This window comes from Pipistrellus kuhlii, unplaced genomic scaffold, assembly GCF_014108245.1.
Source record: "Pipistrellus kuhlii isolate mPipKuh1 unplaced genomic scaffold, mPipKuh1.p scaffold_m20_p_10, whole genome shotgun sequence".
In the NCBI taxonomy this organism is placed as follows: Eukaryota; Metazoa; Chordata; class Mammalia; order Chiroptera; family Vespertilionidae; genus Pipistrellus; species Pipistrellus kuhlii.
In genome coordinates, this window is record NW_023425405.1 from 14,938,754 (window position 1) to 14,965,837 (window position 27,084).

General features: G+C 39.0%; 1 protein-coding gene and 1 long non-coding RNA gene across 3 annotated transcripts in view; one reads left to right on the forward strand and one right to left on the reverse strand.

Moving 5' to 3' along the window:
- EXOC4 (exocyst complex component 4) overlaps nt 1-27,084 on the forward strand; it is a 674,653-nt gene that overhangs the window by 130,904 nt on the left and 516,665 nt on the right. The gene's annotated exons all lie outside the window — the stretch shown is intronic.
- LOC118712984 lies at nt 7,004-26,266 on the reverse strand. The gene is made up of 3 exons (XR_004986197.1): nt 26,254-26,266; nt 19,441-19,444; nt 7,004-7,136 (listed from the first exon to the last, which is right to left on the reverse strand). It is a non-coding gene; the product is annotated as an uncharacterized LOC118712984 (long non-coding RNA).

The following is a 27,084-nucleotide window of genomic DNA, read 5'->3' on the forward strand; positions in this document are numbered from 1 at the left end:
AGACATAGAAAGTAAGCATATAGATTACTTTTTTCTGGGCTGAGAAATGAAATTATATTTTACCTTGGCCTGTCTGCTTATCACCTTTTCCTTTTTTCCCTACCTCCAGACAGCCTGTCCTACTAAGCCAATACATAGTGAGCATAGTTTTGAAATGGTTTTATGTTCATGAGCTCCACACAGCCTGCAGGAATCATAATGATATGTGGGTTCTCATGAGGACTGAGGAGATATTGGAGGAGGAAGAGAAGAAAGCATTATATTAAAGGAAAAACAAAAAACATTTTATTAGGGAAATTAGAGTTTGTATAGCGTTATCAAAAGAACCATAAGATTGTTGCATGAGACTATATATTCATTCACACTGTGCATACATGGATATCTGTCTGCTGTTTTATTTTGAATTCTGCCTGGATGAGTGCATTGGAGGTCTCAAAATATGGTAGTAAAATTTATTGTTTGAGACCTACATTAGTATCAGCAGATCTATTTAAATTATTCTATTCAACACCTCTCGTTTTACTATAAAGTTTAAAACTGGCACTGCATTGCATGGGAAGATGATGTTTTAGATGCTAGTTAGTTAACTTTTTACTATATTTTGGCCATAAAATATTATATATATTATAAATATATTATATATTATAAATAAGTAAGTAAAGGCCAGCCATTTTAAAGATATCCATCTTTTGTAACAAAAGGGACTTGTTAAAAATTTATGAAGATTACTATAAACTTATGTTCACTTCTATAAAAAACAGTTAAACTTTATCTATTACATCTATATAGTAATTTTTTTGAAATAGAAAAGCATTTGGAATATATATATATATATATATATATATATATATATATATATATATATATATAAAGGGTATCTAGTTGAAGGCATTCATTGCATAGTGACTAGTAAAACCCTGGTTGTAGGCTTCTGAGCTGGTTTCTCTAAGAACTGTGCTGAGCCTGCCATTGTGGCTCAGTGGTTGAGTATTGACCCAGAAACCAAGAGGTCACCTGTTAGATTCCTAGTCAGGGCACATGCTGGGGTTGTGGGCTTGATCCCTACTAGGGGCATGCAGGAGGCAGCCAATCAATGTTTTTGTTCATTGATGATTCTATTTCTCTATCCATCTCCCTTCCTCTTTCTCTCCAAATCAATAAAAGCATGTTTTTAAAAACTGTGTGGAACTGAGGTAATTTTTGGATATAAGGAAAGGACCTTAAATAGTTTGTTAACAATGTTAGCCAAAATAAATATAAGGTAGTTTAAACATCTTTCTTCCCTCTTTAGGCCATAGATCTTCAATGAATCACTTTACCTATGATAGTGTTGTCTTTCATAGTTTGTGTTGTCACTAGAAATAAACTTAAGAATTTTTATTGTTAAACTAGTGGCCCAGTGCATGAAATTTGTGCACCAGAGGAAGGTGTCCCTCAGCCTAGCCTGCACCCTCTCCAATCTGGGATTTCTCAGGGGATGTCTGACTACTGGTTTAGAGGGGGCAGTTGGGGGTGAGCAGGCTGGCACAGGCAGAGTGGTTAGGGGTGATCAAGAAGGCAGGCAGGTGAGTGGTTTGGAGCCAGCGGTCCCGGGTTGCCCACCTGCCAGCCTGATTGCCCCCAACTGCTACCCCCTGCTGGCCTGCTCACCCCAAACTGCTTCTCCTGCTGGCCTGATCGCCCCCAACTGCCCCCACTGCCAGCCTGCTCACCCCCAACTGGCCCTCCCCCCACTGGCCTGATCACCATCAACTGCCCTAGCCTCCTGGCCTGATCACCCCTAATCACCTCTGCCTTGGCCCCACCACCATGGCTTTGTCTAAAAGCACATCTGGAAGGTCTCCTGCCTAATTAGCATATATTCTTTTTATTAGTATCAATAGAAATATTCATAGTCACTTATGCATTATAAAAATAATTCCCATTTCCTGACCTCTGTGCAGAATTCCTGACATGCACTGCTGAGTCCTTTACATTCACCTTTCTGAGGGCTGGCACTAGTTAGCTGATAAATAGCATGCTTTAGTGGGGTATTTAGATATTATGATATTTTTGTCTTCATTTAGGGTGATGTCTAATTTTTCTGCATTCAGGTATAAAGTTCTTTAGCATCTTATAAGGATAGCCCAATCCTACAACTTCATAATTGTATGGTAACCCCAAGCCTACATGTAGAATCAAATATTCTCTTGGTTTATTAAAACAGAGTGTTATCTTAAGCCCGATTTATATGGTAGCAGCAAGCATGAGGGAAAATGTAGCAATCATAAAGAACATTTTTTTTTTTTCATAAATGAACTCTTAAATCATTAAAATTGAAGGGGACATAAACTCAAGTGTTTAATATTCATGAAAACTAAATCCAAAGTGGTTTATATCTAGATATCTTTCCCAAAATACCCGATTGATAGCAAAGTACTTGGCAAGGGCACCTTCTGTCTCAGAGGTGCTGAAGGCATCATTGGTGCTCACTTCATGTATAATAATAACATTATTCAGGGTTGAAATTTGGCTAGTATACCAGAGTCAATGTCACTGCTTTTAGAAGAAGGGTGATTGGCATTTTAATCAGTGCAAATATTCAGAACCTTTGTCTAAAAGACTGTATTTTTAGCCCTTCAGATTTTCCTGCTCTGTGGTTCAGCACCAATTCAGATGGGACAGCTCCATCTACTGAAGGCCCATTTCATGATTCCTTTTGTTGAGTTCAGTGATTTTCCTTTTGCACAACTTGTTGAACTTTCTACTGATTTACAGGCTCCAGTGGAGTTCATGCTGAAACTGGTAATTTGTTTGTTTCAAATTCCTTGTCATTTTGTTTAGTGCTTAAATCCAAAGGAGTTATCAGGGAACATTGTAATTCACTTTACTTAATGGTTATGTTTTGTTGGCACCTACATAGATGGTAAAACTGCCCTTAAGAAAATGTTGATGTAGATGGTCTTTCTTTAGACATCCCTCACTTGAAATCCCCTTCCACACCATTACACTGGCATTTTATTCGCGATATCATGGAAATTACAGTGACTTTGGTTTCTCTCACATATAACTGTAGAAATATATATGTGTATGTATATGTGAGTATATTTATATCACATATGATGTTGCACACATCAAAGTACTACTCCAAAATATTGTAGCCTATATATTCTTATAATAAGAACATTATTTTACATAGCCCCAGTACCATTATTACACAATTGAATATTGATACAATATTATTTAATATATAATAGAATTAGATTAAATTTCTCCAGTTATCTAAAAATGTTTTTTACAACTTATTTTTTTAAAAGAATAATGTAGGATTCATGCAAGGATTGTAATTTACATTTTGTTTGTCCTGCCTAATTAATTCCCTTTAATCTAGAATAGTACTTTCACTTTATTTTGTTTTAATTGATATTTTTGAAGAATCCATGCTAGTTGTCTTGTAAGAATGTCCCACATCTGGACTTGTCTAATTCATTCCTCTGAATTAGATTCAGTTTGGTGAATTTTGGTAGGAACACTACATAGGTGTGCACTTTCCGTTATGTCACTTCAGGAAGTACATATTACTTTGGTCTATTACTGGTGATGCTGAATTAAATCTCTTGATTAAAGTATTTCTTCCAACTCTCCATTTTAAAGGGAAAAACCTTCTTTGTAATTATTAAGTTATTTTTAGATGGATACTTAGAGATCTTTGTAATTTATTAAGCTATTTATAGATGGATACCCGGGACCTCTTTCTCAACATTTCGCCAGATTATTCTTGTTTTTTGTCTGACTCTATTAACATTTTTGATTATAAAATAGGTAATATAGATTTGAAAGTAGTGTGTCAGTTATTGATTAATGGGGCAAGGATGGATTTGATGAACAATAAATGGACCTAGAGTTGTTGGCTATCTATATGGAAAAAATGTAAATTTAAATACCTACCTCACACCATACAGGAAAATAAATTCCAGATGAGTTATCCCTCTAAGTATGAAAAGCAAAACTAAAACTTTCACAGGAGAATATGCAATACATATTTTCATAACATTGTAATAGGAAATAATTCCTTAAGACATAAAAATCACAAGCCTTTAAAAAAAAAGACTGACATTTTAGAATACATTCATATAAAAATTTTCAACATAACAAAAAACCTTAAAAATAAATGAAAAGACAGACCATATACTGGGAATACATAACAGCAAATCTTCTAAAGTGATCAAAGACAAGTAACTAGATTTTGGGAAAAGTCATACAAATCAATGAGGAAAGACAAACTATTCAATAGAAAATGGGTAAAGGCTATGACTAGGCAAAAACAAAACAAAACAAAACAAAACAAAAAAACAGAGGAAGAAGATTGTCCAATTATGAAAGATTCTCATCCTCACTAATAACAAGGGAAATGAAAGAATTTCACTTTACACCTATTGATTGGCAAAACCTAATAAGAATTCACTTTACACCTATTGATTGGCAAAACCTAATAAGCTTGATAACACCAAGTGTTGGCAAGAGACAGGAACTCTTGTATGTAACTGATTGGAATAAATTGCAGTCATATTTTTAGTGAGCAATATGGAAGTATCTGATATATTTGAAAGTGTGCATATTCTGTAACTCAACTTTTCTACTTTTAGTTAGCCTAAAAATTGTCACACATATAAAACAAGGGACATGTATAAGGATATTCATTGTAGAACTACTTTGAATAGAAGAGAAAGTAGAGAAATTGATAAATGTAGTGTAATTTTCTCCCCACATAATGGAACAGTTACCAATAAGATAATTAAGTAGTTATACATGTATCCACATTGATAAATTTTAAAAACATAGTACCCAATGAATAAGCTGTAAAAGAGTATATCATATGTATGTGTAATATATTATTATTATAGATATGTGTAGTAAATGTGACATAATTAACATATTATGTGTATACTATATACATATATGCATTTATAAAACTCAGCCTATTGAAATATAATTCACATATCATACAATTCACCTATTCAAAGTGTATAATTCTGTGGCTTTTAGTATATTTACAGTGTTTTGCATTTATCAGCACAATCAAAATTAGAATATTTTCATTTCCTCTAAAAGAAACCCTTAGTCACCACCCCTCAAGTCTTCCATCCTCCCCCGTACAACTACTAATGTACTTCCTGTCTCTGTAACTTGCCTGTTCTGGACATTTCATGAATGAAACCATGCAATGTATGGTCCTCTGTGATTGGCCTTGTTCAGATGGGTCATTTGCTTAAGGTTCATCCATGGTAGAGCATGTATCAGTTCTTCATTTATTTTTATTGCCAAATAATATTCCATTGTATGAAATATTAGAACACACTTTATTTATCTATTCATTCATTGATGGGCATTGGATTGTTTCCACTTTCTGGTTATTATGAAGAATGCTGCCATGAACATTTATGTACAAGTTTTGTATGGACACATGATCTAATTTCTTGGTTATTTAACTAGGAGTGGAACTGCCGGATTACATGGAAACTTAACTCTTCGTTGGAGAACCATAAAACTGGTTACCAACGTGGCTGCAAGTAACTAAAACTGTGGAAAGTGAGGCTACAGATAAATAGGGACTATTATAACATTGAAGGAAAGTCAGTATTCATGGAAAATATTGTATTAGAAATTACTAAGAAGAATGTCAAAAATGTACGCAGTTTGATGAAGTGCTGGAGAAAAAATAGGTGTGTGCTTTGAGTCTCTTGGAGTAAGGATGAGGGCCCCAGTCTCTAAGGGACGACAATAAATCTTTGGTAAAAACTTCTCTAAATATGCATGACCCACCTCCCGAGGTTCTGCTGTAGCCACCACTCTGGGATCTACATTTTCCTTAACCTTGCTTTGAATCGTTACATCTAATCATGAGCTTTAACCTACTTTCTGATTGTTGTGCATATTGCTAGATATAAGATGAAGTGGGAAGCCAGTGCTGGTGCATGCACTCTGCACTGGGAGACCATTGTCACTGGTTGGCCAGCTATTTTATAACCAACTCTTATGTAGATTAGAGGGTTAGAAAAATCCTTCATTTATGGGAGCTTGAGAACTTAGATGGAGAACAAAGGACATTTATGGGGTAATATTGTAAGGATGACAGGTATTTTCAGTGTTGAGCAAAAGGTCATCCTTGACTGTGTTTAAAAGTGATAAAGGGGTTCAATAGGACCTTCCGAGTATAAGTGAATTCAGGAATGTCAACCATTGCCATGCAGAGAAGAGGCAGGGTCTGGATAACACTTCATTTCAGGTGGCAGGGCATCAAGGCAGAATGACAGATGACAGAGTGGAGAAGTGACTTCAAGGAAAGAACAGCTGGTTTCCATATGAGTAATATCAGACCAGTCATCTGGTGATACATGGTCAGTAGAACCGGGAAAATATCTCCACTTCTCCAAGTTGGTGTTTATTATTGAAGGAGTTAAGAAGTAAGTTCTGAAGACCACTAATAAAGAAATTTGCCACCTGACTGTAGATAGTGCTTTGGATGAAGCATATTTAAAAGGGATAAATCAAAGTTGGGATGAAGCGAGATCAGGAAGGTAAGAGTGGGTCAGTCATACCCAGCCAGTACTCAGGTATTAACTGAGTAATGTCCTGGGAGCCCTGCAGTATATGCTCTGTGTTTTAAGGAGATTGCGGTCTGATCGGGAAAAGGACAGCTTGAAAGGTCAACGCAGACAAAGGCAGCATATGTTGGTGTGAAATGGGTAGTAGTACTGTTCAGAATGGGACCCTTAGGACTCAGGTGCCAGCCCATCCCTCCTCTATTTGTTTCCTGGGGCTGCCTTACCAGTCATCTCAAAGCTAGTCGTATCTCACCATCTCTGTCACATTCTACTGGTTCAAAGCAGGCCAAGTTTGTCTCACACCCAAATGGAGGGAATTATACAAAAGTGTGGGCATCAGGAAGTGGGGCTCATGAGACGATGTTAAAATCTGTTTACGGCATTTTAACTATATTCTCCAGGTCAGCGGTCCCCAACAGGTGGTCCATGAACCACTGGTAATCCGAAAGGTTGGCGATCACTGGGTTAAGCAAACCTTTGGAGCAGCAGTCACCAACCGGTGGTCTGCAGACCTCTGGTGGTCCGTGAGGTCCAAAAGGTTGGAGACCGCTGCTGTGTTAGAGATGATAGGTCCCAAAAGAGTTGATTTCAAGGGAGAAGAAAATTCCTTGTGCTTTACTTGGCTTTTCTTTATTGAAGTTGGTGGTGAGAATTACAATGATGTAGGCAAAACTGAAAATAAGACACATCAGAAGCTAAGATCTGTGCTTTTTTTTTTTTTTTTTTTTTTTTTTTTTTTTTTTTAACTTGTTCATTACAGTTATTTGCTCTCCTGAGATGACCCTCATCTGTGGGCGACTGCAGTCTTTCCATGTTTAGACTTGTTCTTAGAGATTCTGTGCTTCCTATATCTTGCACTACATGTAAAATTGGTATTTATGTAGCTTGTATTATATACTTAAAAGGTACTTACTATAAGAGTTCTGTATTCCCTATAGCTTGCAATTATATAATAAAAAGGGTACTTATATGGCTGGCAGTGCATAATAAACGGGGTGCCCAATGTAAGAGCTAGTGTTTTCTATAGCTTGCATTACTTAGTAAAATGATGCTTACTTTAGATGGAAGCCAGTGAAATTATAGTCAAGCTGCATAGGCCTGATTTTAGAACCACATTTTCTTAACAGGGAGGTTATATAGGTTACATGTTTTACTGGCTCCTGCAGCTCTTCAAAATGACCCAGTTCAGAATGACATTCAACTTTGAGAGAGCTGATTGAAATGGGCATTGGTGGGAAATCCCTTGGGGATTTATGGAGCAATTTAAAAAACTAGGAATCTCATTCTTAATAGTAGAAAACTCTGTAGTTAGAATTTTAGAGAAGTATGTGAAGCTTTATCTTACTAAAACAATGGTGAGAAATGCTTACATTTTTAAATGAGGGAAAGGAGCCAATTAGCCTTATTTTGAAAATATCATTAGGGAAAGTAATAGAATTAATGGAGAGTAACCCGAGGATGAGAAATCATTTTCTTTGAAATGAGAATTCTTCTAGAGATTAATTCTAGAATTGTTCTAGAGACATCATAATACAGAGGTGTGAAATCACTGGTAAAACTAATACTGCCTTACAGATTTTATCCACCTTTTTATTTTGTCTTAGATACTCTATATGTAGTTTCTCATAGCATTCTTTATCTTACCTTTATATCACTTTGCTCATTTGATAATGTGTGTGTGTGTGCATGTGTGTGTGTGTGTGTGTGTGTCTCCATGTGCCCTCATTCACAAGTGTGGGCATGTGTAGACATTTGTCAATTTCTTCTCAGCTAGAGTTTAAGCTCATTGAAAATGAGAACCTTGTAATATCCATATTGTCACTATGTATCCAGGACTTAGCACTGTCCTTGGAAATAGTAGTCAGTCAGTAATTACTGAATGAATGGGTACTTATTATTTATTCAAATAACTCTGCCCAAGTATTCTTTACAAACTTCCTCATGCAAATATATACCAGAAATATTTATAAGTAACATCATTTTTAGGCTGTTTAGATTATTGTATATTTGATGGGAAGGTTAGAACTATTTAGCTCTAGGAATATGGTCAGTAAATATTTCCTAAAAAATGTGATCACTTTGACTCTTATTTCTTATATTCTGTCAGAGTGAGGCTTACCTTAAAATAAGAAAAGAGCCTGGCTGGCATGGTTCAGTAGTTTAGCATTGACCTATGAACCCAGGAGGTCACAGTTTGATTCCCAGTCAGGGACATGTCCTGGTGCCGGGCTCGATCCCCAGTGTGGGGCATGCAGGAGGCAGCCGATCAAAGATTCTCATCATTGATGTTTCTGTCTCTCTCTCCTTTTCCCTTTCTCTCTGAAGTCAATGAAAATATATTAAAAAATGAGAAAAGAAGAACTGAGTGGGATCAATAGGTGGGACATTTGTAATCTTTAATCCAGGACTTGGCAAATGACTAACAAAATTCTGTGGAAACAAAGCTTCTAGTAAGTAGGTTGACCAGAGTAAATACAAGGTCTGGGGAGTTCTCACAGCCACAAACTAAGTCAGTGGAGGAAACAGTGCTGTTTTCCCAGGGCCAGACCCCAGAAGAGCTGGGGCATGGTCAGGGTATCTTTAGAGGGAGGAATGTGCTCCATGAACACAGTTATGGGTCTGTAGAGTGAGGAAGTTTGAAGACACTGAATTCAGCAGCCATGAAAGTTGTGGGGAATAGGGGTCGTATGTAGGGAGTTGTCCTTTTCAAGGAGGGTCAGGATTTAGCAGTTGGGTTTAGTGCTCATAGACCCTTTCCCCCTGCCTCTTCCTTAGATGTCTTCTCTGTTCCTGGTTTGGATCTTTTGGCACAAAGTGTATCACTGGTCAACATATCTGCCTATCTGGATAGTGGCGGTGTTACTGAATTCACCTAGGCTACTTCCTTTTCACTTGGAAGTGAGTGACGTCATGCCCCAGTTGGGGGTTGTGTCTAATTGCCTCAGAAGCAGCTCTGTGTGTTGTGCTTGCAGATGGCTCTGAATCTGTTAAGGAAAGAGCAAGATAAATATTTTCTTATAAATATAAAAGGAAGAGTTAAACACTTATTGTTTAGAAACCAAGCTTGATAAGCATATTACATTGTCTGAGACACCAGAAATAAGCAAATTAATGACATGCAAATAACTGTTGTTCATGAATTGTGGAATAATAATAGTATCTGTTTGGATGTTTACGGTAAATTTATTTACATGGCTCAATGTCCTGCTAATTTTCCTGTGGAAAATGATACATACTTAGTTTCCTTTCCTTTTCTTTCAGAAACACTTCATTGAAATTATAAAAACTGGTGCATTGTGTTGCTTTCATGGCTTTGCTAAGGGTAACTCTAAAGACCATATTTGTGGCTGCAGTGTGAAGAAAGCAGTGTTCATTGTGTGGGGTTTCTCCTGCCTTCCACAGGGCCACCACCATGGCTGTCCTTCTGCAATGCAGACGCTCTCACTGCACAGGAACGCTCCTGGCAGGTGCCAGTCCAGGTGGACTTGCCGTGGCTCTTCCTCATGAACATCTTGACTTCAGACCTTTCCTCTCTTCAGGGAATAGAGCAGTTTGTGTGGGTAGTGTGATCCAGGGTTGGGCTTCTGCCTTTTCACTAGGAAGTGACTGGGCTTCTTTAGAAATGATGGCTCTGAACTTGGCCTAGTGCTGCTCCACACACTCCAAGGACACCTCTGCATCCCATTGGCTGTTCATGCTCCTGGTGCTCTTCCCTGAGGTGCCTCAGTGGGGAATCTGTGAGATCCTTATTCTTTCAGGAGAAGCAGTTCTGTGGGTCATTAACTTGGATTGCACATCAGGTGCCTTGTCAGCTAGGGAACATTTTCCTTGGGATAAGAAGTAAATGTTTTTCTATACAACTTCACACTGAGTGCCTCCCTCCCTCAAGTGATATACAAGCCTCGTGTGTTTTATTTATTTCCTTTCCATATGCTACGTCTCTGCATTTTGCTCACCTCTATGCATTTTTATCAACAACTCTGATATTTGACATACATTTATTTTATTTTTAAAATATATTTTTATTGATTTCAGAGAGACGGGAAGAGAGATGGAAATATCAATGATGAGAGAATCATTGATCAGCTGCCTCCTGCATGCCTCCAACTGAGGATCAAGCCTACAACCCAGGCTTATGCCCTGACTGGAAATCGAACTGTTACCTCCTGGTTCATAGGTTGATGCTCAGCCACTGAGCCACAGAAGCTGGGCTTGACATAATTTTAAAACAATTATCTCAGGGCATGCTAAACACTGTGATTAACTATCTGTTGTTCACAAAGCAGGAAGTAGAATGGAAATGGACTTTTGCTTTAATTTTCGGTAGAGCAGGAATTTTAACTTTTAGTCAACAGGAAAACAGAGCATTTTGTACCTGGGGCCAGTTTGTATCAGCTACTCTTCACCTGATTTTGCCATTTTGTGGTTAGTACTTGTGCGTTGGGATGCAGGAGAACATGGGGTGCATAGGAAGGTTGAACCACTGGCATTCTGCTCACCTCTATGAATTCTGTAAACTGACATCTTGCCTTTGGGGATTCTCTTTGCCAGTCCTCTTCACTCATTGCCATGGCAGAAATCAGAGGTTGGAAGGCTGATAGCCAAATATTTTCTTACTGTTTTGGGAGGGTAGGGGTGGGTGGGTGAAGGCAGTACACACACACACACACACACACACACACACACACACACACGCCCTGGGGATCCACAGTCTGCTGTTCCTTCTTTCAGATTGAAGTCCTCAGGTAGAGAAATTATACTACCTTTTGATAACTCTGATTAAAAGAAGGAGAAAAATCAATTGGCAGATTTTGAGGAGAGAAATCAATTTCCTTATTACAGAAAAGGATGAGAGACATAACTACTTTGTGTTTGCAAATTGTTCGCTTTTAGTCTGTGCTACTTTCAAGAGTTTGAGAAATAGGGTGTTCAAATTCTCAACTTTTGACTGATGGGATCATGTAAAAGTGCCTCAGCCTAATGGGAGCTCAGGATGCAGCTCCGAATCGCTGGGTCGTGCTTGACAGTGATTTGTATGTCCACGGATTATTAAACCTCAGCATGGAGAATGTCCTGCTTTAAATTTTTCCCATTTTATCCACTTGGTCTGACGTGAGGAGCAGCTATCCTTTCTGTAGTCTTGCATAGTAGAGGACACATTTCTCAAGCACAGGTAAGCTTCTGGTCAGGGCCAACCAATCTAATATGGAGTTATTTCGATCTTGGACTTCTCAATCATTAATGTTTCCTCCATCCCTGAGTTTGACATTTATACGCCATTTGTTATTCCTGTAACCACAAACAGGTTCCATGACCTGGGGCACATGCCTTAGAGTGGTCAGGAAGAAGCAATCTCAGAACAAAAGGTAATCACCCTGTGTCATACTTATTATCTTCATCACGCAGGTCCTTGGGCAGTGTTTTTACCCCCCTCCCCCGCCCCCCACCCCTGAGCTTCCTGCAGGTTTGGTGAGGTGTGCAGAAATCTGCTTTTGTAGAATTTAGAAACCAGGCAAGTGATTCAGTAGTTCTGGCTTGAAGATTTGCTTAACATAATTTCTATATTCCTTCAGCTACATTCTACCTCAGTGTGTTTTCTTGTTATTCTACAAGCATTTATGGGTGCTTATTGTGTATATTGTTCTGGACCTGGTTATACCAGGACTTGAATTAATTTTGTTGAAATTACTTAGAGTGAATATCATCACTTCTTACATTTTGTGTTTTATTTCTTCCTTTTTCCATTAATTAAAAGTCACCTTCTGCATGTTATGAAGATGTGTATACCTGAAAATTCTAATTTGATATGAGTCAAAAGTTGATTAAAGGGTGATGGTAGAAATATTGATGCCTGAGAAAGGCTGAGGCAGCAGGGAAAGTATTAACCAAGAGGAGATATGGCTTGGGAATAGGGATTGAGGTAATTAATAATATGGTTTAGAAGAACAGTAATGGAGAAATAGGGAGTATATTGATTTCTTAGATATAAGGGTACTGGAACAATGAAGTCTCAGAATATTAGAGAATGAATTCATGGAAACATACTTTTTCATATTCTGTTTTATTCTACTTGCATAATATTTGCCTTGGATCTAAAATAATGAGCAAGGTGTAAAATTTACTTTGAAATCATAATCTGAATATTTTAAACATTGCATTAGCAAATACTTTGCTTTCTATTTCAATATAATGTTTTAAAATATTGCTCAATATTACGTATTTGCACCAGTTTTTGATAATTTTTAAAGATTAAAAATTTGGGGTATAAATCTCAAATAATAAAGTTCACCACTTTAAAATGTACAATCCAGTGGTTCTCAGAATATTCACAAGGTTGTGCGTCCATCACCACTGTCTGAGTGCAAAACGTGCTCATTGCCCATAAAGAAACTGGTCACTGGCAAAGCAGTCACTCCCAGTCTTTCCCCACAACTTCCACAGCCTCCAGTCTGCTTTCTGTCACTGTGGATTTATCTACTTTGGACATTTAATATACATAGAATAGTACAATATGTGATCATTTCTGACTGCATCCTTTCTCTTAGCATTATATTTCAAGGTGCATCCATGTTTTAGCATGTATCAGCCCTTGTTTCCTTTTTTTATTGCCTAATAATATTCCATTGTATGGACCCTTGATTATCCATATGTTGTATTATCCATTCATCAGTTGATGGATATCTGGGTTATTTCCACTTTTGGCTATGATGCTGTGAACATTCATGTAAAAGATTTTGCATGAAGATACACTTACAATTTCAATGTTTCTAGGAATGGAATTTTGGGGTCATATGGGTAACTTCCTAACTTTTTGAGAAACTGCCAAACTTTTCCAAATTGGCTGCACCATTTTATATTCCCACCATATAGGGCATTTATTTATTTATTTATTTTTAATGTAACCAGCATGCTGTTAACAATAAGTTGACCCTTTGCCTCCTGCACCTTTGGACATCATGTGTTCTGGGATGGGTTACTACCTGAAGCTTTGGAAAGTCATAGAATTTGGGAACTAGAGGGTTTCTCTGCTAATGCATCTATCTCTGTCAAGCTCTTACCCTCACCTTCAGGAATTCACTCTTCTTCCTGAGCGTGGAGGCCCACTCCTGACCTGGTACGGTATTTTCCAGACACTTTTATAGCTTTGCTTTGGGGGTTTATTGACATTTAATGAGTGTTTTCATTCCTGTGAAATAATTTACAAGTTTACTGCTGAGGATAGCATTCATAAAAGGAGGGAAAAAAAACAACAACACAAAACCACATTTAAATAACTGCATTTTACCTGGGGAAGATAAATTAGAGTTGGCCATCAATAAATAGATAATAACTTTTATAGCTACCAGGATTATTAAATTGTGGAAGACAATAAATTTGCACCCTCCCTTGTGAGTCACTTGCCTTAAAACATTTATAACTAATTATCTGAAAGTGAGACAAATTAGTGCAAGTTTGCAATCTATTTACTTAGTATTCTTTTCTTTCCTAATCACCCTGTGGATGGAGGAATCCATTTTATCAGTTTCTTCTCCCTCCTCTGCTCTTCAGATTTAATATGTGTATAAGTGCAGTGTAAGGAAGCGTAGGTCCTCTGTATCTGAGACAATGTTCTTTGAGCCACATTTGTATGTTAAGTGCCATCGTGTACCATGAAGGACAGGTTCATAGACTGGACTCCGAATGAAGTGCAGAATTGCTATACTGTAGTTAGAAATCTAGAGCCTTGGAATGCAAAGGTTTTACCTGCTTTTGACAAAGCCTCTATTTTATAAGGCTTTATGGGGAAACAGTCGGTGCAGTTACCTTAGTTAAAACTCATTCCAGGAAGCAGAATATTAAGATCTTACTTGAAGATAGTGAGATTTTCCGCTTTTTGTTAACTTGTCACCAGCTGATTGATACCTGGCATTACAGTAAGAGGTTTAACAGATTCCTGAATTCGGTCACATTTGTCCAAATCTGTGGGATATATCATAGAGAGGATCATAAGGCTATTAAGATAATAATTGGTTTTCTAGGATTCTCAATCCACGTAGCTTTGGGACTTGAGAGTGGGAAAGTATTAAAGAATTCTCATTTTTTGGTAAAGTAGGAAATCAAGTCATTTTTAGAGTTTAGCACAGGGTGGTAGGAAAAAAACACCAGGCTTTTATTTAGATCATTTGTGTTCAAATTTGACTATATGCCTATCTGGTTGTGTAATCTTATTTAAATTACAGAACTTCATCAAAGTCAGTTTACTAATTTGTAAAAAGTAGATAATAATACTTCCTCACAACAAAACTTTAAAAAAATTTCTTTATTGATTAAGATATCACATATTTGTTCTCATTCCCCCATTCCCATCTCAAACCCCTCCCAACGTATGCCCCCACTTCCCTGTTGTCCGTGACCACTGGTTAGGCTTATATGCATGCGCACAAGTCCTTTGGTTGATCTCACCCCTTTCCCCCACCCTTCCCTCACAACATAGCTTTTGTATTTGATGAGATACTATATGCGACATATAGTAGGCATTTAGAAGTGAAGTTAGTGAAATCTGAACCTGGGGTGTATTAGGTGGCCTTACTGAGGTTTTCTTATATGTTTGTGTATTTGTATATATGAGTGAATGCACATGCGCGCGCGCGCGCGCGCGCGCGCGCGCGCACACACACACACACACACACACACACACACACACACGCGTCAGTCTATCTCCATCCCACATCTTGTTTTCAGTAAGATTTATCTAGTTATATGTTTGACAGTTAACTCTTTAGAAAAATTTTTTTAATTGATTTCAGGGAGGATGGGAAAGGTGGGAGAGAGAGAGAAAAAAACAACATCAGTGATGAGAGAGAATCATTCATTGATTGGCTGCCTCCTGCATTCCCCACACTGGGAATTGAACCATGACCTCCTGGTCCATAGGTTAATGCTCAACCACTGGGCAACACCAGCCAGGCAATTGACAGTTAACTCTTAAATGTATTGGATTAATCAGAGCTTTTAAATTATCTTAAAGTGTAGTTTATTGTGAAGACTTGTTAGTAGCTGCTATAAATTTGTCATTTGCTTGTCAATCTTTCAGTTTCTGACAATGTCACCACTTTTGCTTACATCATCCAAGCTGAGAACCTTAGCGTGACCTTTTCTGCTTTCTCTTTCCTTAATAATGTTGCTGCCCAGCAGTTTATTTTTATCAAAGCTAATATTGCATAAGATTGCTGAAATTGATGAAGGGTAGAAAATGTATTACTGTAGTCAACTATTACTGAGGTGCTACTCAGGCCCTTATTGTGTCCATTTATACTCAGAAATATAATGTAATCTCAATGTAAAGTGTTTTTACAAAGTTAATTCTTATTTTCTGATGTTCCTCTAAATGGTAAGCTTTTACCTGGATGGTGTGGTGAAGAGCTTTTGGTATTTCATTATCAGCAGGATACCAGGTGTGGGAAAACAAAAAATCCCAGCAGCCTGCATCTGAGGATGCAGTAGATTGAATTATTATTTAACAAATATTCATTCCCTGTCCCCACACCCACCCACCCACCCTGGCTCCCTGACAGCAGTATGTTCCCTCTCCCCATTGCTTTTGGGCTTGGGCATGTGACTTACCAGGATCAAGGAATGTCAGTGGAGATATCAGTAGCAAAGGCTTGAAATGTGCTTGTGCATTAGGATTTGGTATTCTGCGGAATCCCAGGAAACCAGCAAAATGTGAGCAAGAAAGAAGTGGTTACTGTGATGCGTTTCTGAGTTTGAGGTAGTTTGTTACATGCATATTGTTGTGACAGGAGCTGATGAGTACAAAGGGATTCTGATTTAAAGATTTTCTTTGGGCATTGATTTGGGAGCCTCAACTTTCCCTGTAGAATCATAAGTTTCTTGTTGGATTGCACCTGTTTTAATGCCAATGTTGTGTCTCTGGTCAGTGACAAACTGTTCAGGATTGAAAGCTCAGTTACGAGGACTGCTCACAGTTCAGATCTGGCAGAAGAAGGAGGCTGGTTGACTCTGGTTGTCTCTGCAAACCTGTCTGTACTCGGTAGTCATTTCTAGAAGGTAGGCCAGTGGCTCTGTCCTTGTTGGGGAAAGTCCTTATGTTTCCTCAGTGGTGGAAGGGCAATGAATACACAAATATAGGCTATTTGTGGAAAGAGCCAAGATCCTATTAAAATTCTGTTATGTCTTAAGAAGCAAACATAAAGGAATCCAGAGGAGGCCGAACAGCTCTTTAAAATAATGATTGTCTTGGGCTAATTTCTTCACTGTGCCTCCAGCACCATTAGGTGCCAGTCCTACTGTGTAGGTTCATTTGCAAACAAAACTGAGTAGAGAGGAGGCTGGTACATGATACTTCCCAAAGCCAGAGCTTTCAGACACCTGCCCATTGTTTGAAGCATTAACCCCAGCAGCACCTATCTAGGAAAAAATAGGGAAAAACAAGATTGTTTATTTCCAAAGCTTTGGGACCCATCCTTTCAAAGAGAACACTGGCCAAAAGAGAAAAACGGATATTGTGTAAAAGCTCAGAAGGTTTTCGGAATTTCCTTTTCTTGCCCATTATAAACATGATTTTTCCCTTTGCTCTGAGCTCCCCCCTCTGGCATTCATGGTATATTTCTCTTCTTGTGATCACAAGCTTCAAAGCTCCCCCACCATGTTATTTTGCTAACCCTCTAGAGCAGTGTTTTTCAACCTTTTTTGGGCAAAGGCACACTTGTTTCATGAAAAAAATCACGAGGCACACCACCATTAGAAAATGTTAAAAAATTTAACTCTGTGCCTATATTGACTATATATAAAGTAATTCTCTTGAATAGGAATCAAATAAACACAAAGAAAGTATTTTATAATTACTTTATTATGAAATATTAAGTAAACAAAATAGTGAAAAATTATAAAATTCTTGTCTTGTCTGCACCTACGGCACACCAGGCAACATCTGTGCCGCGGAACAGCGGTTGAAAAACGTTGTGCAGCGATGGCAGGGGCTGCTTTTATGTTCTAGAGTTTGGGAGGTTGTGGATTAAGGGACGCAGGGGACTGCCTGCAACATTTATTAACATTTAAATCAGTGCAGTAAAAATCAGAAACCCAGTGCGCTGTTGACAGTTGCTTTAAAGATACTTTGAGCTTGTTTGACCATGTTTTTAGGCTTGTGTGCCAGGAATGAAATGAAGTGCCTTTTCACAGAGCTCAGGATTGTGCTATCCTAATGGAGAAATCCATAAGGCTCTTTGTTTTCATAAGCTTTATCCTTACTGCCTTTTTTTTTTTTTTTTAAATGGTCAAATTGTTCTAATGTCGACCGATTGCTTTTATTGTAAGTAAACGTCTAACTATTGCATTTTCTTTAGAAGGAATAGTGTCAATGCCCAATTCATGGAGCACTGTCTAGGACCCTGATTTTCAATGTAGCTTAATTTTTCAGAAATCAGTCTCACCCCTGTAAGCACCAAAGATTGTGTTTTACTGTTTATTTAAGTGGAAAATTTTGTATAGTATATTTCTCAAATTGGGTCTGTAAGGCAGTAAAACATTTTCCTTCACCCTCTTAGGATACCTGGCTTGGTCTGAAATTTAAACCGACACAGACAGATTAACAGGAGAAAAGCAGACGGATTTACTTAATTAAAATTTTACATGACTTGGGAATCCTCATAGGGAAATGAAGTCCAAAAGACATGCTGAAGCCTGCTTGCTTTTTTATGTTGGGTTGAGCAAAGAGAGGCAACTGACTTACTCGGAAACGGACTAAGTGAGGAGGCTGAAGGGGTGAGAACTATTGGAATGCAGTCTATTTGTATAGAAGTATCTTGGTCTCTGCTTGTCGCCCTTGATGATATGAGTGTTACCACTTTCCTTCCAGTGCAGAGAGAACCTCTTTCATATAGGGATTTCATCTCTTAACAAAAGACAGCAAGCGGTCAGAGTGTTTTTCTTGTATTTGTTGTTTTTCAAGTGTCTTTAACTCAAAATAGTAAGTCTAAGGGACATATTTTGGGCTGACGTGCTCTGACTTGGTGATTGAAGGCACATGATTTTGAATCTGATGGCCCAGGCTTCATTGGAACTCTGTGGCACTGTCCCTATAGAGAGAGGTCACCTTATCACCTAAGGAGCCATGCACAGTGTTGACCCCTCTTTGACTCAGCCCAGACTTGTCTGCTTTCATGCCCCTGGCTTTCCTCCTTACTGAGGGCTGTAGGTTATCATGTATCAGCTCTTTATTGCCTCTGCCTCAGACAAGTGCCTCATGTCTTCTTAGTTGTTCAGTGAAGTTGGGCCAAGGTGGTTAGGATAAGTGAACAGAGAAATACTCTCTGACCTCAAACTCTTGAGTTCTCAGTTATGGATTTTGCAATATAGTACATTTTGGCTATTTACTCTTTCTTCCCTGTTCAATAAAGTTCTCAGCGGTCCAGGTTGTCAGGTAAGTTAGATGTTATTTTGCTAACAATGGCAATGACATAACACCTTAAACATGTTTCCTGTAGACGTTTTTCTCTTGGTCTAATCCATCTGTATTTCTAGAACATGAATTTCAGATGTTCCACAGACATCAGTTTCTGGGGAATATGTTTCATCATTTAGTAATTTGTTAATTTACCGAAGTGTCTAGGTTAGGTGTAAAGAGTCTGTCATTGCTTGCTATGCTGCTGGGAATATGGGGAATGAAGAAGTGAATGAATAAACTTGCTTCTTTTCACACAGAAGCAAGTGGATTTTTGGTGGGATTAAATTTTTTCTCTAATTTGTTCTTTAAAAAATATTTTTAGTGATATCAACTCTAGTCACCATGTTTTACATTAGGTCCTCAGACCTTATTCATCCTACAGCTGGAAGTCTGTAACCTTTTCCCAACCTCTCTTTATTTCCTCCACTCCCCAGCCCCTGACAATCACTTTTCTACTCTGTTCCTATAAGTTTGACTCCTCTAAAGATTCCACATTCACATAGCATAATTTCCTTAAGTTGCAACTAGTTATCGCAAATACCAATATTTCCTGCTTTCTTATAAACGAATATTCCTGTGTGTGTGTGTGTGTGTGTGTGTGTGTGTGTGTGTGTGTCTGTCTACCACATCTTCATTCATTTATTTGTAGATTGCAGCATTATTTACAATAGACAATATTTGGAAATAGTTTCTTAGCTTTTTTTCCTAAGGGTGGTGTAAGAATGATCTTAAATAGCTTTCTTGTGTATATATTTTGTTTTAAGGAGATATAATTTACTCTTGCCAGTTGTTTTGAGAGACTGGTGTTCTTATAGTTTTGAAATATTTTTTCCCCTCTGCATCCAATGCACTGAATGGATGTGAGCTGGTCAAACCTAGGATTGCCACCCCCCTTTACTGTCTCAGCTGATGGTCTACATTTGCCCATCTATCCACTGTGAACTTTGCCCTCTGAATAGCGGATCTTGAATTTGATTCTAACTGTCCTCGTTAGACCAGAGCTATCATTACTCATCTAAATGGTACTATTGCCTTTGAGTCTGCTTTCTCCTTGGCTTTTTTTGAGCATCAAGACTCATCAACGATGAAACATCCTTTCCCAACAATCAGGGCCAATACCTGTTTCCTTTTTTCTCTTCTTTGTCTACCTTTTTCTGAGAGAAGTCTGTGCCCGCACCCCTCCTCCCCCATTCTAACATTTATATATTTGCAGAATAGTCTCTAGCATAATCATTTTTTACTAAACTCTTAAAGGTCAGTTTTAAGAATGTGCTCAGAGGACTAACCTGTGAATAAACAGTCTTTGTGAGATATACTTTTCCTGTCTATGAGCTGAGTGGTTTTCCATTTGCTTTAATCAGTGTGTAGTTTATTGATGGAATGCACTATGCTCTACTCAAAAAGATTATAACAAATGAAGCCCCCCTTTTAATTTAGCTTGAAGAAAATGAAATATTTGAGATAGTTTTCCATTAGCTTAGTGTCAACCTCCTGAAAAGCATATGCCTTTATGTAAATTTACCTGTCTGCCCTATTTATAAATTGAGAATTAGTTTAATAAGAATATATCTGAGTATGTGACTATGGATGGGGGTTATGTTGCTGGGTGTGTGCATATGAGGGACCTCCATGATTCATTAAATTATAATATTCTCATAGTAAAGGTAGTTCATAAGATTTCTCTTTAAACATAGCATGCTCTCCAAAAACATACATTAGAGTATTTCTTTTAAAAGAAAGTACTGAGAATATTCACTCAAATTTATAGTACTCATTGTATTTTATTTTGCTTTTATTTTATAGTTTGTCACATTTTCTATATTTGTTACTAGAGCTTTTATTCTGATATGGTTTATGATTTAATTATCCACCAGATGTTGGAGTTTACATTATACTATTGCACAGAGGGAGAAAAATGGACCGTCACTTCCTTTGTAGTACAATTTTCTGCTCAGAAAGAGGTGGTAAAGTTTGGCAGCATTCACTTTGCAGCTCATTGTCTTTGTGCACGTTCAGCTGTCTGGTGATCACGTTCTGTTTGCTCCAAACTTGGTGCTAACGTTGGATAGTGAAGAAGAATGTCTCTGGACTTAGGGAAATCACAGTATGGATGGGAGAAAATGTCACTGGTTTTACCCCTAACATTTTCTTTCTTTTTAAAAAAATATATTTTATTGATATTTTACAGAGAGGAGGAAGGGAGAGAGATAGAGAGCTAGAGACGTCAATGAGAGAGAAACATCAACCAGCTGCCTCTTGCACACTCCTTACCGGGGATGTGCCCGCAACCAATGTACATGCCCTTGACTGGAATCGAACCTGGGACCTTTCAGTCCCCAAGCCGACGCTCTACCACTGAGCCAAATCGGTTTCGGCTACCCCTAACATTTTCTGTAATTTCTCTTTGTAATCATTTTAAGATCGATAGGATATTTCATTATCTAATTCCCCCCCTTCAAACCTTATGTTTCCCTATTTTTCTGTGATATTTTCATAATGATTGTGAGTGACTCCTGAAGTGTGTGAGTGACTTCCCTTAAGAAACTTAGCTTCTATCATCCAGGCTAATGATTGGTATGAGTTCAGATGATCCTCATCTGCTTTTTGTCAGCCACTATTTCTGCAAAGTCTTCATTTTCTCCAGTTATAAAAATACTAGAGGCCCGATGCACAGAGTTTGTGCAAGGGTAGGCATTTCTTCCCCCCGGCTGCCAGCACCAGCTTTCCTCTGGCACCTGGGACCTGGGCTTTCCTCACAGCCCTGGCTTTTTCTGGAAGGTTGTCCAGAAGGACATCTGGTCTAATTAGCATATTACACTTTTATTATTATAGACAACTTCTTCATTTTTCTTATCAAAGACAAATTAAAAAGAATTAGTTCAGTTTCTGAACAAGTTTAGTCTTCATTAATTCCACACTCTACTCCATTTTTAGCACCATTTTTCTTTTCCTAGTCTCCCCCCCCCCCCCCTTTGGTAATTTTAAAAGCTCATTGTCTCATGTTTGGCTTCCTTGGGGTAGCATGAATTAACTTGCTACCTCTAACTCCTCTCTTCTTTATGTTTTAGCTGACTGTAACAAGATCCTTTCCACTATTTTTGATCTTTAGTTCAAATCTCTTTATAGATATTTGAAGAGTCATTTGTGAAACCACATTAGGTGTTTCTTATTTATTATTTTTTTCAATTGAAGTTTTAATCCTGTGTGTGTTAATTATTTAATTATTCTAATATGTACTCCTTTCCCCTTTCACACTGATGGAATTAGTCCTTTATCCTAGAGCTTCTCAGAGTTCCTGATTCTTTAATATTTGATTTGTACTTATATTGTTAATAACTGACTTTCCCTTTTTTTTTTTTTTTTTTTTTTTTTTTTTTTTTTACCATCACCCAGTTCTGTCTCCTATGTTCTTTAGACCTATTTATTCATTTAAAGTATTTGTATTGATTTCAGAGAGGAAGGGAGTGGGACAGTGAGATAGAAACATCAATGATGAGAGAGAATCATTGTTCAACTGCCTCCTGCATGCCTGCTACTGGGGATGGAGCCTGCAACCTGGGCATGTGCCCTGACTAGGAATTGAACTGTGTCCTCTCAGTTCTTAGGTTGATGCTCAACCACTAAGCCACACGGGCCGGGCAATTTATGTATTTATTTTCTGTGATTGCTCTTATCTTCCCATTGCCTCCAGTGCAGGTCATTGTTTTCTCATAACCTTTTCTCAAACTTTACTGGCCATGAGTATCACCATGGAATTCTTGTTCTAAGCCCGCATTGCTGGGTCTGAGGCCCAGAGAGTCTAATTCATTTGGCTTGTGAAGAGCCTAGATACCTTCTTTTTTAACAGACACTATGAGGTGGTCCAGTGGCCACACCTTGGACTGCTGCTGCTGCCTGCTAATGGCAGCCTGTGCCTGAAATATAGCTGCCTGGTTTTTCATGTCTGAACATTCGTTTGTAAGTTAATTTATGAAATGCCTACTATCTGCAAGGCATTGTGTTGGGCACTCGAATATTGTAATGAACAAAATAGACTTTGTTTCTGATCTTGCAGTGCCAGTAGTAGAGATTGAATTTTTTTCATGTCTTCCTCATCTCAAAACGTCTTTGATTTCCTATTGTTTACATGGAACTGTTAGTCAGTTCTTCAGAAGTTTTGCTGATGGGCTTGTAGAACATAAGAGAGATGACTAGGAATCAGATTAGGATTTCAGGTTTGTTTTCCTTCTGACTGTGTATGTATGTGTTTCACTTACAAAAGCTGGGGGTTTTAAGCAGATGATTAATGTTTCCTTAGTCAATGTTTGAATCTCTGCTGAATAGTCAAGATTAGAGGAAAAATACCATCCTTCATCAGTTCTAATATGTCATTATTTATAAGACCCCTTCCAATTTCAGAGATGTTAAAATGTGAAATAGTGTGCTTCATATAATCAATACAGTGCTGCCTTTTGTTTTGTGTGTGTTTGTATTTATGAGGATCATAATACTACACAAAGCTACTCTCTAACTACTGACACGTAATTACCTAGGACCTTACAAGACGTGTCATTGATCTGACACTAATGAAAGAGCCAGGCATTATTAAGAGACATAAAGTCTGTAACACAAAAGAAGCCAAGATGAAGAGGGAGACAATCTCTCAGCCCTGATGACCTTTCCCACATTCACCCGAATCTGCTTCTCTGTTGGGCTGTGCAGGGTGCAGATTTCTAGCACTGAGGTAATCAGGGTGACTGTAATTCGTGGGTGACTTTCCCATCCATCACTCAATTCAGACAGCTCACAGGCACCAGAGTCAGCCCAGCACAGAGCTTCCGTGAGTTACAGCCTCTCTATTTATTGTATCCTTTTAATTAAATGTGCCCTCTGAAAAGCATTTTAAAAACAAGCTCAGTGATCCAGTTGAGTAATCAGTTACTGGCAGCCCTCTCCCACTCCCGCACAGACACAGCTTACTCTCAAGTCAGCCTCTCACACAGGAAACATCTCCACCTTTTAAACCTTTCAGAGAGTCGCCATACTTCTTGAAAACTACAAGGGATGTCTTCTTTTTCTTCATGTCGTTACTGGGTCTTACTGTTCCTAGGTGATATGTAAAGGATACAGAGGAAAGTCTAGAATCAACTCTGTACTTTCTGAAGGCTCTCACTCTCCTATTCTACACACCTTTGTCTCTCCCTCAGCTGGCCATTCACTTTCCTCTTCCTTTCAAGCATAGCCTTAGAGCTCACTTCTCATGCTGCGTTTGGTCCTCAGTGTTCCTGATTTGACTGGGGGAATTTTAGTACTACTGGGAAGTCTTAGTTGAAATCTCCCATTTCAAAAGTTGTAACTTTAACAGCTAGCGGTAAAAGCCAAATAAATGATATGGCCTCTCAGTATCAGGGGAGTTAGAGAGAGGCAAGATCACTGAGTTTTTGTAAAATGCTTCAGGATGGGAGTGGTATTACAGACAGGCAAGCCAGTGGGACTGGGGAAGCAGAACCAGAGAAAGGTAAAGTAGGAAAGGAGGAGAACTGTGTGGGAGGAGGGACTGTCCTTAACAGACTAGCACAGAGGGTGGACCTGCACAGCAGGTGTGAGAGGAAATCCTGTCCAGGTAGGTTTGGGCTGAATCTTTGGAGGGTCTAAGAATCCCAACTAAAGATGTTCAATTTTATATTTTACTAGAGGCACAGATTCGTGCATGGGCACTGCTCTGCTCCTGCTCACCCTGGCCTTGCTATGCCTGCCTCCACTGCCTCTGCGTGGTAGGGCTGCTGCAGAGGCAGGAGACGCTTGTGCCGCCACAGCTGCACTTGTCAGCCCTGAGCCCGGCTTCTGGTGCCTCAGTCAGCTGAGCGGTGCTCCTGCTGTGGGTGTCTTGTGTTGAATGTCTACACCCTGGTGGTCAGTGCAGTTCATAGCTACTGGCTGGTTGTCTGGTTGTCTGGTCGTTTAGTTGCTTAGGCATATATGTATACATACACACACACACACACACACACACACACACATATAGTTGGTGCAATCATTTCTAACACATTGAAGAGGCATTTTATCATTATAAGGCTCAAGTCTTCTTCAGGGTAGGGTTTAAGAATGGTACGGTGGGGCTGAAATTGCTCAGCCTTTGTGTGTTTGTGTATGAGTGTATATGAGTATAAACACAGTACACATATGAATGGGAGGTCTTGAGCAGGGCAGAGGAGAGTATGGCACCACTGGCAAAATTATCCTCTTGTCATAAACCTTGGAAAGCTGTGAAATGAAATTCTGACCTCATGGTCTTTGCAGTCTACCATCTACTAATGGTTCACCTGTTGACAAGTGTTGCCATGGGCAATGGAGAATCATTGGTGGTAAGTTTTGTTGTTGTTGTTTTTTTTTTTTTTTTTTTACCTTTATTGATATTTATTATGCTTTGGAGATTATTATATTTCGATCTTTGCTCCAAGAAGGCCAGCCTGGTGGGCAGTCAGACACTGACATGCGATAACATGACTGCCTAATGGCACAGCATGCTGAAGAGCTGTGGGAGGAGAGCTGCAGGTTCCTACATCTGCTGGGGACTGGAACAGGCTCAACAGGAGCTGGAGAGCGACCACACAGTCAAGGAAAGAACCCTGTAGGGAAGGAGGGCTCTATTTACAGTCCAGGGAGAGATAGATGATTAATGAAGTGGAATATGGAGGAGGTGATAGTAAATGGATTTTGATTACAATAAGAAGGCATTTGAGGGGTGTGAAGATTGGCTGGACATTGAGAAAAGAAGTAAATCAGAGCTGACCAAGTAATCAGTTTTATGTAACTAAAGAATGGTGGTACCATTTGTAATAAAGAGGAGATGAATTTGTTTGCGTTTGAGATGATGGCATTTCAATGGGAAGCTTGCTGTGAAGATGGATAAGCTTGACCAGTGAAAGATGAGCGCCACACATCACAGAGGAGGACTGGCATGATGATGTAATCCATAACACTAAGCGTGTGTCCATGGGAACGGGGGTTTGTCACCTGGTGAGGTGGCTGTGAAGGGAGGTATGGAGGGAGTTAAGGCAGTTCATTTCCCTGTAGGGACAGCACCATAGCTTCTTTATGTAAGATATTCTTCTGTAGGCGATGACGTGGCCCAGGAACTTGTGCATGGACTGATGTGGAAGCTAGACAAGTGGGAAATGTAAACGGTGCTCCAAGCAGAAGGATGGGTTTCCAGGGAATCCTAGCAGGAGAGCCCAGCACAGGGGGAAGATGATCAGTAGGCAGACTGGCCTCTTGGCAGACTTTCTCATGTGCAGTGCAGAAGATAGGCTCATCTCCGGTTTCTTCACCAGAGAGCAGCTGGGGTAGCCTTGGATGGAGTTAGAAACCAGGCTTCGGGGTAAGGATTGGTCTAAAGTGTTTAATAGTTGCCTTGAGTCTGTTACTACTTCAGTTGTGATGGTGGAAACTCAAATACCAGAAACTCGCATATGACCCTTTCAGTGGCCAAGCACGAGGGTACGGAACCCAGCCAATGCTCTCTCTGTGTGAGTGTGTGTCTGCTGCTCCTTAGGTCCAGGAGCATGCCTGTTATCTTGTTTCTCTGGGTGTTAGTAGGTGGCATAAGTGTTCTTGAGGAAAGATTTCCCCTTCTTTCTGGCTGAGATGAGGGACCAGAACTACACATAGTACCTATTCTCAAAGTCATATTCCTAGAAAAGTTGGATGCAAAATGGACTGTGGTGGTTAGATAAGGGTTGTCTTCGGTGTGCAGAAAGCTCAAACTGCACAAGGAGCACCTGCAAGGAGAACATGGTGACAGCTGAAGAAAGCTTGGGGTAGAGTGGAGCCTTATTTTGGTTGTGCCAGGACCTGGGACAAATGACAGACCCAAGTCATAAGGGAATTATGACCACTTTCTAGTCTCTTATTCCCAGGAGACCTGGGTATACTGATATCTTGGCCCAAAAGGTAAACTGAGAACCAAGCCAATCCACATCAGAGAGAGGTGTGGCTCACTCACTGACTGTGCATGGCCAGGCGTTCAATTTGAGGGTTGTCTTCAGGAAAAGCCAAATTGCAGAGTTGAGC